This window comes from Polyodon spathula, chromosome 10 (assembly GCF_017654505.1).
Source record: "Polyodon spathula isolate WHYD16114869_AA chromosome 10, ASM1765450v1, whole genome shotgun sequence".
NCBI classification, from domain to species: domain Eukaryota; kingdom Metazoa; phylum Chordata; class Actinopteri; order Acipenseriformes; family Polyodontidae; genus Polyodon; species Polyodon spathula.
The window spans coordinates 5360442-5372270 of NC_054543.1; the positions used below are offsets into that span (position 1 = coordinate 5360442).

The 11829-nt window shown below is 37.1% G+C and overlaps 1 protein-coding gene across 6 annotated transcripts in view; it reads right to left on the reverse strand.

Moving 5' to 3' along the window:
* The window catches only part of LOC121321998 (receptor-type tyrosine-protein phosphatase epsilon-like), a 56695-nt gene that overhangs the window by 21118 nt on the left and 23748 nt on the right, over positions 1–11829 (reverse strand). For 5 of the 6 annotated variants that reach the window (XM_041261413.1, XM_041261409.1, XM_041261414.1 and 2 more), the window contains exon 2: positions 11201–11487. The exons of the other annotated variant lie outside the window; for it this stretch is intronic. The gene's annotated coding sequence lies outside the window, so the exon portion shown is untranslated. The remainder of the gene's footprint in view (positions 1–11200; positions 11488–11829) is intronic. 6 annotated transcript variants of the gene reach the window in all.

Consider the following 11829-nt stretch of genomic DNA (forward strand, 5'->3'; position numbering starts at 1 on the left):
AACCCGTACCAGAGAACAGTTTAAAAAAGAAAGAATTGTTGAAGAATGATGGAACCACATGTTAGCTATAAAAATGGTTATTTAGAGCTCTTTTGTTAGACCAGAGGAAGGGGAGAAGACAGCCACAAATTGGTAGTTATGCATTGTTCGTATTGCATGCTGTTCTATAACTCTAATTAAGAATTAGTATTAAATTGACTAATTGTTGTATTGAGCGAATCATCCTGGGTTAATCCACAAGACACACACCAATGAGCCAGTTAACAGACTTACTGTACACTCGACTGGGTAAGCCACAGCTGGTTTCAAAAAGCAAGTTAACAAACTCACTGTACACTTCACTGGGTAAGCCACAGCTGGTTTCAAAGAGCAAGTTAACAAACTCACTGTACACTTCACTGGGTAAGCCACAGCTGGTTTCAATGAGCCAGTTAAGAGACTCACTGTACACTCCACTGCGTAAAACACGGCTGGTTTCATTTAGAGCTTTTCACAGCACCAGGGAATCCCACTGGATTGCATCTCTGGATAACCATACTGTAGGTGCTTGATTCAATCGAGGGTGGTTTCCCAATGCTATAGGATGCTCTACATAAATAAAGCTGTTGCTTATCCCAGTGGGGTTACAGGTATAGGTTGATCAAATTAAACCCTTGGTTTCTTATGGTGTTACCTAACAATTTGAGTCTTCTAACTGACTTAAAATCAGGCTGTGATGTTTTGATCAGAGTGGAAATTAACTCATTATTTTCTACAACTGTCAGCTGAGTTCTGGCTTCGTTACATCGTCACAGCAAAATGACGATACAGACCGAATCTGTCTATTGGATATCACTAATTAATCCTTTCCTCTAAACACTGCTGAAACATTTAAAAGCCTGGTGTTCCATGCTTCAATGTAATTATCAACCACATCACTAAAACATATCCTACTTTTGTTTTTATCCGAACAGGGAAAACCTTCACCGTTATCCATAAATCTAGATAACCCAAAAATGACTCTTCTGAAAAACCTGATGAACGATGCTTGTGTGACGCTATGCAGTATATGACAGGCTTCTCCATTACTTTACAACACAGGGGTCAGTGGAGAAACTGCAGTCTTTAAAACTAACCACTAACATCATTGTTTGTAGCCTTGGTTCATTCAACATTTCGTTGCAGGTATTTTTTTTCTTAACTTTGAAACATCTGTGAAAAAAAATCTGTCCATAAGCAGCCCCCCAACACTATTATGTTGTGTTACTGAACTATCTCACAGTTTCAGAATGATGCAACAGGATGGTTCAGCATCTAAGTTTGCATGCTGGAAAACACCATCAATGCCATCAAGTTCTAAGATGACTCTCTACTATAAGTCAACGCTCTTCTTAGACTCCATTTTGTGGAAAAAAAAAAAAAAAACTAAAAACCATAGGACTAGCATTTTCGTATTACCAACATGCTTATGGGGTACAGTACTCCCTGACCTGTGATTCAAGGGAGAAGGAAGCTACTTCAAAACTAAAGAATTTAGTTTCAAATGTCTCCTTCCTTCTTTCAACAATTAACATCATTCAGAATGATTTATGTCTCCTGTATGACACTTCAGTACTGCACAAGCTGCAGGAAATATGTTGATGCTTTAGATGTCAGCTGGTATATATATATATATATATATATATATATATATATATATATATATATATATATATATATATATGCCTGAAAGTTTACTTCAGCAACAATGATCTTTATGCATAAGAGAAGCTATTATAAGGCAATCAATTTGGGGATGCTATAGGTAAACCCCTTTGTTACCTACAATAGCAAGCACAGCCACTGGCTTACAGTCTTCGAAAAAACATCCTCAACCGTTTGGTCAAAGTAATGCTAATGCTCAACTAAGTCCATCATTCTTGATTGATGCCTATTATCAAATCATTTTAGTGTTAAAAAAAAAAAAAACAGTTCTTCACCCATTAAGCTTTGTATTAGACATTTTCACAGCATTCTATGTCCTTCAACCACATCAGACATGAAACTAAACAGTGGAACGGACCTGTAGTAAAGAAAATGCATTACAATGAGCAGTCAAAGAGATGGAAATTCCATTTGGCTGAAGCCACATTATTTAGGCATTCCGGCTCATTAAGGGCCATAGATGTCAGGGGCTCAGTTGATCGGTATTCAAAATGCAAAGCCTGAGAAAGAGCGAATATTAAATGAAGGAACCTTCACTTCCATTATCATTTCTGTCCTACAAGAAACAACAGGGCAGGATCAGCAGCTTGCAAACAAAACCACCCTGCTCCCACTTAAACCTGATACAACAAGGGCACAAAAAAGGGACATTTTTAAACAAGCTTCCCAGCTTCCACTACTTAGAAAAGCTATACCACAAGAGACAAGGCAGGGTGCTGGCATTTTGTTTTATAACCCTGTGAGACACTGCCATTTATCTGCTGGCTTACACTTCTGACCCAGTGACTGTAAAAGTGTGAGTATGAGGTGGTCATGTGAGAAACAAGTAACAAAACAGATAATAGAAAATTACAAAAATCTGCGCTGTTTATCTGATATTAACTCCTAAATCCATGTTTTTATTTTGAACTTAACCACTCTGTTAATGCCACGTTTATTATTATTATTATTATTATTATTATTATTATTTTATTAGTATTTATTTATTTATTTATTTCTTCGTAGACAACCTTATCCAGCGTGACTTACAACTGTTACAAAATATCACATTGTAAAGTATCACATTACAGATAAGACAGTTGTAAAATACAATAAAATCAGTACCAAATAAGATCAAATTCAAATAAGAGCAAAAAATAGAGAATACAGTAAGTACAATGAATGGATGAGAATCATTTCAATAAGAGCAATTACAAAAACCGTGCATACGGATACCTATAAGAGTAAAATCAAATAAAAGATATAGGAAGTAGTTAGAATTAAGAGCAGTGGTAGAATACGGCAAGGTATGGAACAGTTCAGTGCGAATACAAGCTGATGCAAATACTGGAACAACTGGGTGCCATATAGTTGACAGTTGTGAGGTTTAGAGATGTGCCGGAAGGTGGTCAGGGACTGAGCAGTCCTGATATCCATGGGCAGGTTGTGGAGAAGGAGCAGGATCTGGAAGCAGGGGAGCGGAGAGGGGTGTACAGCTAATCTGCTGGTGGTGGAGGTGCGGAGGGGGTGAGAGGGGGTTTAGGAAAAAATGATAGTCTGGACAGGTGATGTGGGTACTACCCCCATTTTTTTCATATATGCCCCAAGTGTTTATATCACTGCTGAAATGCAGGCTTCTGGTAAGAACCCCTGTTGAGATTTGAACCCACAACCTTCACTCCCCGTTAATATTCAAGAAGCGTCCTGCAGTAATTTAAACCCTGAAAACAGCCAGGTGGCAATCAATGTGGTGCTTGGTGACAGTGAAGAGCTAATTACCTTTCTATTGTTTCAGTCTTTATATGACAGCAGAAGTAACCTTGAACGCCACTCTAATCTCTCAATGACAAGTCAGCAGATCCAGGAAACTGCATGCGTTTCATTCTTAAGAAATGTAACATCTACAAGCTGTGCAGACAACAGTGAAAGAACAGCAGAATGGTAATCACTGAGCTCACTGTGCTCTGTGTTTCACTGAGCAGCCAGGGTCTGTGGACCTGATCCTATCAGAATGGTGATCGATTGCAACAACTGAATTTGATATAGGATATGATGTGATTTGAGGGCTCGAGAATCATTTACTATACAGTACCTTATGCATACTATATCAGCTTGGCTACCTCTCACTGCTAAAGTGGAAAAACCATTCCACAAACTGAGTGACAATACTGAGTGGCATTGTATAAACCCTGCCATTTAAAAAGCCAGCAATATTAAGATCAATCGTGACTATATTAAACAGGCAATACAAAAAACACATGGCCAATGGCAAAAGTAATTCATTTGTGTTGTCGGCAACATGAGGCCTCTACTTTCCAAGTTTCATTGCTCTTCTACAAATGTTTTTTTATTGTTTATTTTTATTTACACGGCAGCACTGTGAAGCGACTTTCCCAGTGTATGTGTGTGTGTGTGTGTTTTCATCCACAAAAACATAAAACTAGATTTATCAATTCATCAATCAACTTTTATATTCCTGATAGGTTAGCAGGACATCTCGACCTACAGATTACCACTAAAACATTTTATATTTTCTTGCTTAAACAACGATTTTAATAATGGAAGTATTGTATTGCACATAATATGGAATCATTCTGCCTGTCTGTCAGCTGCAGTAATTTGGACAGCACACCCAATAAGATTCCCTTTAAAAGATTACTATGTGTCAGGATTGCCCAGTCAACAGAATGAAACAAAGTCGGACGAAAATCAATATGTGATACATTTCTGAGACCTGTCATCAGATTGATAGGCAATGTTTATCCAAGGAGGGGAAAAAGGCAGAAATCACCCACTGCACCACATATCTGTCTTCATATTGATAAAAAAAAGAAAACTATGTGGTTATGCATGCTGCCAGGTTCACTACTACAACTGAAGTCACCAATGGGATACTGCTACAATGATTCTCCAATGTGGTTAAGCTAGAGTTTAGAAAATTGAAAGAGAGGATCTTTGACACTCAAGTGGATCAATATTGGAAATAAAATCAGTGCTTCACCAAACATTGCAAGCTCAACAGAAAATAGAATTCCCAACAGAAGTTGAAAGCAGTGACAGAGCTAATAAAACAATAAAAGACCAGGTGATTTTTTTAAATCAATGATCAATGAACAGTACAGACTGACATACTGTTAGAAGGTCAGTCATTTACTGCAGTTGCTGACAGAGTGAAAAAGATCAAAATGCCCATTTGAAGCACCTGTGCTCGGGGCAAGTACATAAGTTTTATTTGCTTATAGGAGAAAATACGGAGATTACAAACGCAATATGATTCATGTTGAGTCCTTGCTAGCTACGATAACATCTGTAATGTGAAGTTTCAAAGCCGACAGGCTGTATGTAGTGATGGGTTAGTGCTATCCATTGTGTTTCTCCTATTTATAAATTATTTGCATTGTGAACTGATTTACCAGATCTGTTCTTTCTTTTAGGATTCAGCTCCTTCTAGTTCTTGCTTTGAAATACTTGCATAAATATGACAGTTGAAAAAGAAGGCACGTAGGTTTATCACAGAACATCTTAAAAGCCATGTAAGAGGTTAAATGTGTCCTTACAAATAATCTTCAATAGGTAAAAAAACAAATGACTGGCAGAGTGAAAACAGAAAGCATTTGATTGGATAAAGCAGTGGGTTTTGTAAGAAAGTAAAGAACTGATGTCACTGGAAAGATGTATATCGTGGGTGGCTGAAGATGGATAATTGGGTCCCCTATGTCAATGATAAAGTATTCCATTGCAAAAGCAATTTGTTCTGTTTTCATTGCAGATCCTAAGTAATGAAACCATTCTCCTACAATAATTCTCCTACAATAATCTACAGACTACTGTATTTGCAATGGGTAGTTTAATACATTTTTAAATATGCACGTGTACCATACAGTGTCACTAAAGTGTTACAGAACACCCTGCAGAATTACTTTACCTGTGGTGTATCCTGTGTTGACTCTATAGCAGTGTGTGACGGGGAACTCCCCGCCCCTGTGCATATTATCTATTATTTTGCATTTTATTGTGTATTATGTTTTGAAGGACGGGCTAAAACTCGTCCAACATTATTTGCTATTGTTTTTAAATACCTTGTGAGAATGTGCGACTGTCTTACAGTAGTTATTGAATTAGCAGACAGTCACTCAGATTTATTAAACTCGTGCAGACTGTGGCCGAGCGGTTAATAAGATCATTAATAGCCAATTAAACCCTCGGCCATAATAAGAAAGACCTGCAGATTTGACTTCAAGGGGTGGGGTCCTTCCAGAGGAGAAAAGAGGCAAGAAGGACCTGATACAAAGAAAACAATTGCTACTTGTTATAATTATTATTTGTTTGTCTATTTGTTTTGGCCCTTGTGCCTTTTGCTTTGTGAAAGACTTCTGTTTTGTTTAAACATGTTATTTATTAATAAACATGCCGCAGCGCTTTTTATACCCCGGTCGGCACTCACAGGGAGCATGAACGAGATACACTGGAATCGATGTCTGCTAAACCTGGTTAAACCCTTGATCTTGATGTGCCCCCTTTTCTGCTAATAAAGTTCCTGTGACTCTGTAATTTACTGCATCATTAATAAGTGGCTTTGAGACAATCACTTGAAACACATTGATATATAACAGCGATCATGGTCAGCTAAAGCAGTTGCTTAGCCCAGCAAATCTATAATCAAAAGTATGATTTTTGCTGCTTTGACTCACTCATTACTGATTGCTAGAAACAACATGAGTGCAGTGTACTCATGTCACTTTGCAATGGATCGCCTGCTAGCAGCTGATGAGTTAATAATGCTGCCATCAACATAAGACACATACTTATCTCTCGGCTACAGAGCTGGCCTGGCGCTTTATTTGAATGGCAAGATGCTCGTCTTTGAAACATGTGGTCTGCAGTTTGCGTTCAGGCCTAGCCTTTCCATTTAATTCAAACGGCTGAGATGACAATTCGTTACTGTGGTGCCCTATGGGACAGAATCATGTCCCCTGTAGTTGAAACAGGTACCTGTAATTAAATAGCTGTGTTCTTTGCATTATTATAATCCATAGCTATAGGCTAGCTTGCAAAACACGGGATTCTGAATAGTCGTTCTGAATCTGGATGAGAGTTCATTGCAACTTCATCACTCCAAGCACTATTGCTCAAGCTGAGTGCAGCAATGGCAACAGAAAACGTCACTAAACAATCAAGTTATTTGAGGTAATTGAATTAGTATCCTTTCTACAAAGACTACATGGCATTTTTTCTAACATTTACAACACCTCTGAACAGATAAAGAGAATGTCTGTGTTTTCAGGTAAGAAGTGAATCTTACATGCCTGACAGTCTTCACACTGTGATGCAGCTAGTTTACTAAAGATAATATGAGGTGGTCCTGAGTTCACCTGCTCTCCAGGGAATCAGACTGCAGTCTTGTGTTAATAATAAGTATGACAGGTGGCAGGTAACGTGTCCACATATTGTGTTCCTATCTCAAGATCAGAGCAGCTGAATAGAGTTTAATCATAGTTATAAAACATGACTTTCCTGTTCGTGTTTGAGCACCTGCGCGATTTGCACAAACAATGATGCATCTTAAAAAGTCTTTGTGCCTTTTTCCTAACACACAGACAATTGAACAGTCATTATCATTATCACACATGTTTCACTAACACTTTTAGAAATGTGGCTTTGTACTGTGTGCTTTTGCCAAATTTAATCAGAGTAAGATTACATGGTTTAGTAAGTGAGGTTTATATGGATATTAAAACTGCAGAAAGCTTTTTTTTTTTTTTTTTTTTTTTTAAGTGAACTGGGAAGGCATATTAGTGTTGCGCTGGCTTCAGCACTCAATGCAGCACTAATATGCTTCCACCATAGTACAGAGACAAGACAAGATAAGTCTGATTCAGGGCTCAGAATCTGGGGGTGTTTGAAGACATCTCTCCGTCTACTTTTATAAGCTGTGAAATATTTTTCTGTTCGTTTGCCCCTTTTATGTAGACCCGGACACAGAATTTATTTATTTATTTAACAGAAACAAAAGAAAAATCTAAAACAAAAACGTAACTCTCACATGGAGTACAAACTAAACTTTTTTACTTTCACTTCAACTACCTTTGGACAGCTGAGCCATTCGCCGATTAAAAACGTTACACACACACACACACACACACGCACACGCACACACACTTAAAAAAAAAACACAGAGGTCTCTCCACGCTGACAGCCTTTTTCCTTCTCACAGACTGCCCTGAACAAACAATCTGTTACCATTTATATACCTGCCTGCTGATTCCAGGCAGACGACACTAATTAAATCAATAAACAAATTAGAACCAATAATTCATTATACCTGCAGCTGTGCAAACTCAGCCACACCAACACAGATTTATCTGGCAGGGACAGAAATTAACCCTATCCCTGCCAACACATTTTCTTCAGGCAGGGATTTGCTCTGCCACAATGCATATGGTGCACGTGGGTCTTCTTCATGATAACGATAGTTCTCATTTTGTATTTGCAGTCGTGACAGCGGACGTATGTCACTGGCATACCTGTTGCTTAGATAGAGATATACAATACATCTTTAAATAAAGATATAAAATACATCTTTAGATAGAGATATACAATACATCTTTAGATAGAGATATACAATACATCTTTAGATAGAGATATAAAATACATCCTTAGATAGAGATATACAATACATCCTTAGATATAGATATACAATACATCTTTAGGCTAAGGTGGTTAGAATCATCTGTGTTGTCTGTTTTAACCTGAAGTTTGAACTGAACCCAGGGATAAACAATGAAATATGTCAACATATTTTACAAAATATGCTCCATATAAATCCTTACCTATATACAAAAGGAATTAAACTTCCAGCAGCATCTTCCAAGACTCAATATTCAGTTTCTACTAATTGAAAACTGTAAGTATCATTTCCAGACTTTTGTGACTCAGTTAGATCAGAGACAGATACTAAAAACACTAAGAATAAATTAAGAAATAAATATGTGCAGATAACTACAGGGCATGACAAGTGTGCTGAGACTGAATCTGAAGGCAATGACCAAAATACAGAATGAACACTCGTGACAGAAATGTTTCAGTTCTGTAAAAGTGCTCAGGGCCCTAACTGTAAGAAGTTATAATGTAGACATGAATCAAAGCGCAGTGGAAATGTTTCACAAATCAGTTTGAAATGAGTCTCGCAAGAGAGGAAGAAAATTACTTTTTTTTTTTTTTTTAAGACTGCATTGCATGGGGCAAATTCTGTAACTTGGTAACAGTATAGTAGTTACCATTTTTCAATACAGGACCCCATAATAAAATAATATATGATATGCTTCACTTAATAATGATGTGATCTTACTGCAACACAAAAAAAACAAAAAAAACACTGCAATGAAAGATCAGGATATCCTTTTGGATGTGTAAGCACTCACTGCTTTTCTGTGGTTTGTAATAAAGATTTCTAGCATAGTGAATATACTATAGTAACACCAAAAGAAGGTTGGCAAAATTTGCTATAAAATTGCAGAATATCAGCTTATACCAGTGAGCCCACTACCTAAATTTAAATGCATTTTTTTATTAACTTATGGGAAAAACTAAGATCATTCCAACTGGTGTGCCTTTTTTTCATTGATATTGTTAAAATGATTGTACAACTACAACATGCAAACAAGCAGAAAGCACAGAAATAGATGACCCCCAACATAAGTGCTTAATTGTGTTATTTACCTATTGGTTATCGAATGATACGAGGTCCATGAGATGTAAAATGTATATCCTGCAATACTGAAACACTACAAAAGTTGTTGAAAATTATTTTATTTCCTTTTCTACATCTGTCAATCTATTCTTAAAGAAAGCAACATTCCTATAGTTAATAATCATTCAGTCCTTGCAAAATTGAACTACTAGTACAGTCCAGTGATGTGGCTCACTTGCATCATAGTGCTTTATACTCAAGATAAGAGTCTTGTACAGTTTTCGGATTAGACTGGGGTTGAAGTACCAAAGCCATTATACAGAAACTGATTTGCTCAGGATATGCTTTATAGAAACATCCAATGCACTGCCATGCTTCTTTACAGTGGGTTAATCATGGTGCGTTACTATATTGTACTTTACATTCAGTGCCAGAAATCAGTACATAATTGCATAGTTAAATACAGCTAATTTCCTTGTAATTTACCTACTACTGAAAGCCAGTGGATTCCTATTAGGCAGAGCTTTATTTATTTATTTATTTTAATTAGGTATCGTTTTCCTTCCTTCAGTGATCGCAGTGGAAATTCATTTGTACTTGTTTTGTAAGCTCTCAAAATGTCTGTTCTGCCTATGCAGCAAAACAGGCAATAGCTCCCCATCTGCGCTGTGCTGCGGACTGTTTCCTGTACAAATAGAAGAGTCTTCCTGTGCTGGTGTAGCAGGATTTTTTTTTTTTCCAACAGAGGGATGCCGTTATGTTTGCTATGCAGGAAATAGTGAGGCCACAACAGAATAAAGAAAAAACGAAAAAAATGAAGAGACACCAGGATCTGCAGTCAAGGGTTGTGCATCGTCCTTGTCTGAAATCGACACTCCTGGTAGACAAGATGCTGTGCTGTCAGTACTATCTTATGTCTGCAAGGAGCTGACGAGCTGCTGATTTACATATAGCGTCTTTAATTGATATGAGGCTCATCATACACAGTGATAAGGCAGATTGAAACACAATGATAACTTTTTCTTTAATGATGTATGCTCACATGACTTTACTGGCAGGGTAAATGGATCATATTATTTCCACTTGAATCCACCATTAAACTCAATTATTCCTGAGCAGGTAATGTAGCCATCCTTCAATTTATTTGTAAATCTGATGCAATTCAGATGTTTTGCATATCTGATGTACTTTAGCCTTCAGGAAAACAAAGCTTTTCTGCAAAGAAAATCGGTCTTTACACACCCAAAATGTAAAAAAGCTGGAAGTGATTTTTATGCAATTATTTCAGGTAAGAAATTTAAACAATTGCACCACCTGAGTAATTTCAAAACATATAAAACAAAACAAAACAAAAACTATTTATGATTTTAAAAATATAAGTTTCTACTGCTAAAAGTCAGTACATTCAGTTGACAAGCTAGGTGGAACCCACACCAAAAGCTGTATTTGATAAAACAGCTAAAGAAAATGAAATCGCATTGTGATTACAGTACTCATTCTAAAGTATGTGCCAATATACCTTCGATATGTTTAATACATTTTACCTTCTGAATAAAACTGTAGGAGAAAATATGTAAAGATTTACCTTATTATTTCCTAACAATGTAAGATATATCATATTAAATTGACATTGACTAACAACAGGTACTTGAAAAACAATGGAAACATAAAACAACATAAAAAACCATGAGGTAAACTAATGCCAAATCCCTTTACATCTGAACCTAAATAAACCGTGACATGGTTTAACATTTAAGATTAAGAAGGATATAGGAGTATGCACCATGTTAGCGTTTAAGCTGTATTTACTTCAAGCATGGAACACTCAATAACACCCCATGTACTTACAATTACTTGAGAAGCACTGGTGATTCAGATTAGGAAACCCTCCATATCAAGCTGTTTGCTGTTTGGCTTTTGCAATCAGAAGATATCTTCTCAGCAGCCAGGAGTCTGATATTCACATAGTTATCTCCCTGTGTGCCTTTTTTTTGTTCTTTATCTGGAGAAGACAGACACTGCAGATTCTGTGGTCAGATGCCAAGGTTCAACAGTTACAATCCAGTGCCAGTAATTTACTCAACAAGACATCTCGATCTTCAGTTAAGCGGGGAGCTTAATGGGATTCTCACCACCTGTGCAATGAAATGTTAAGGAATTAATTAGGTCCACCACAAACACGAGAACAAGAATCAACTGAGCAACCCCTGCCACCCCACTCCCCTCCTCTAACCTCACACAGTAGGCATTCACAGCTCCACAATCACACCTGTCTGCAGAGCGCAGGACTGCAAAGATGTAACCTATACTGTGCTGAATAGCACTGCATTACCCTATGGGAAAAAATCATTAAATCTGAAAGGGTATGAAGCAAGATACTAAACTGACTGTAGTGCTACCAGGAAACAGTTTCCAATTAAAACAAAGTCATTTTGAAGCTCAATGCAGTCAGAGAAACAGACACTTTAAAGTGAAAC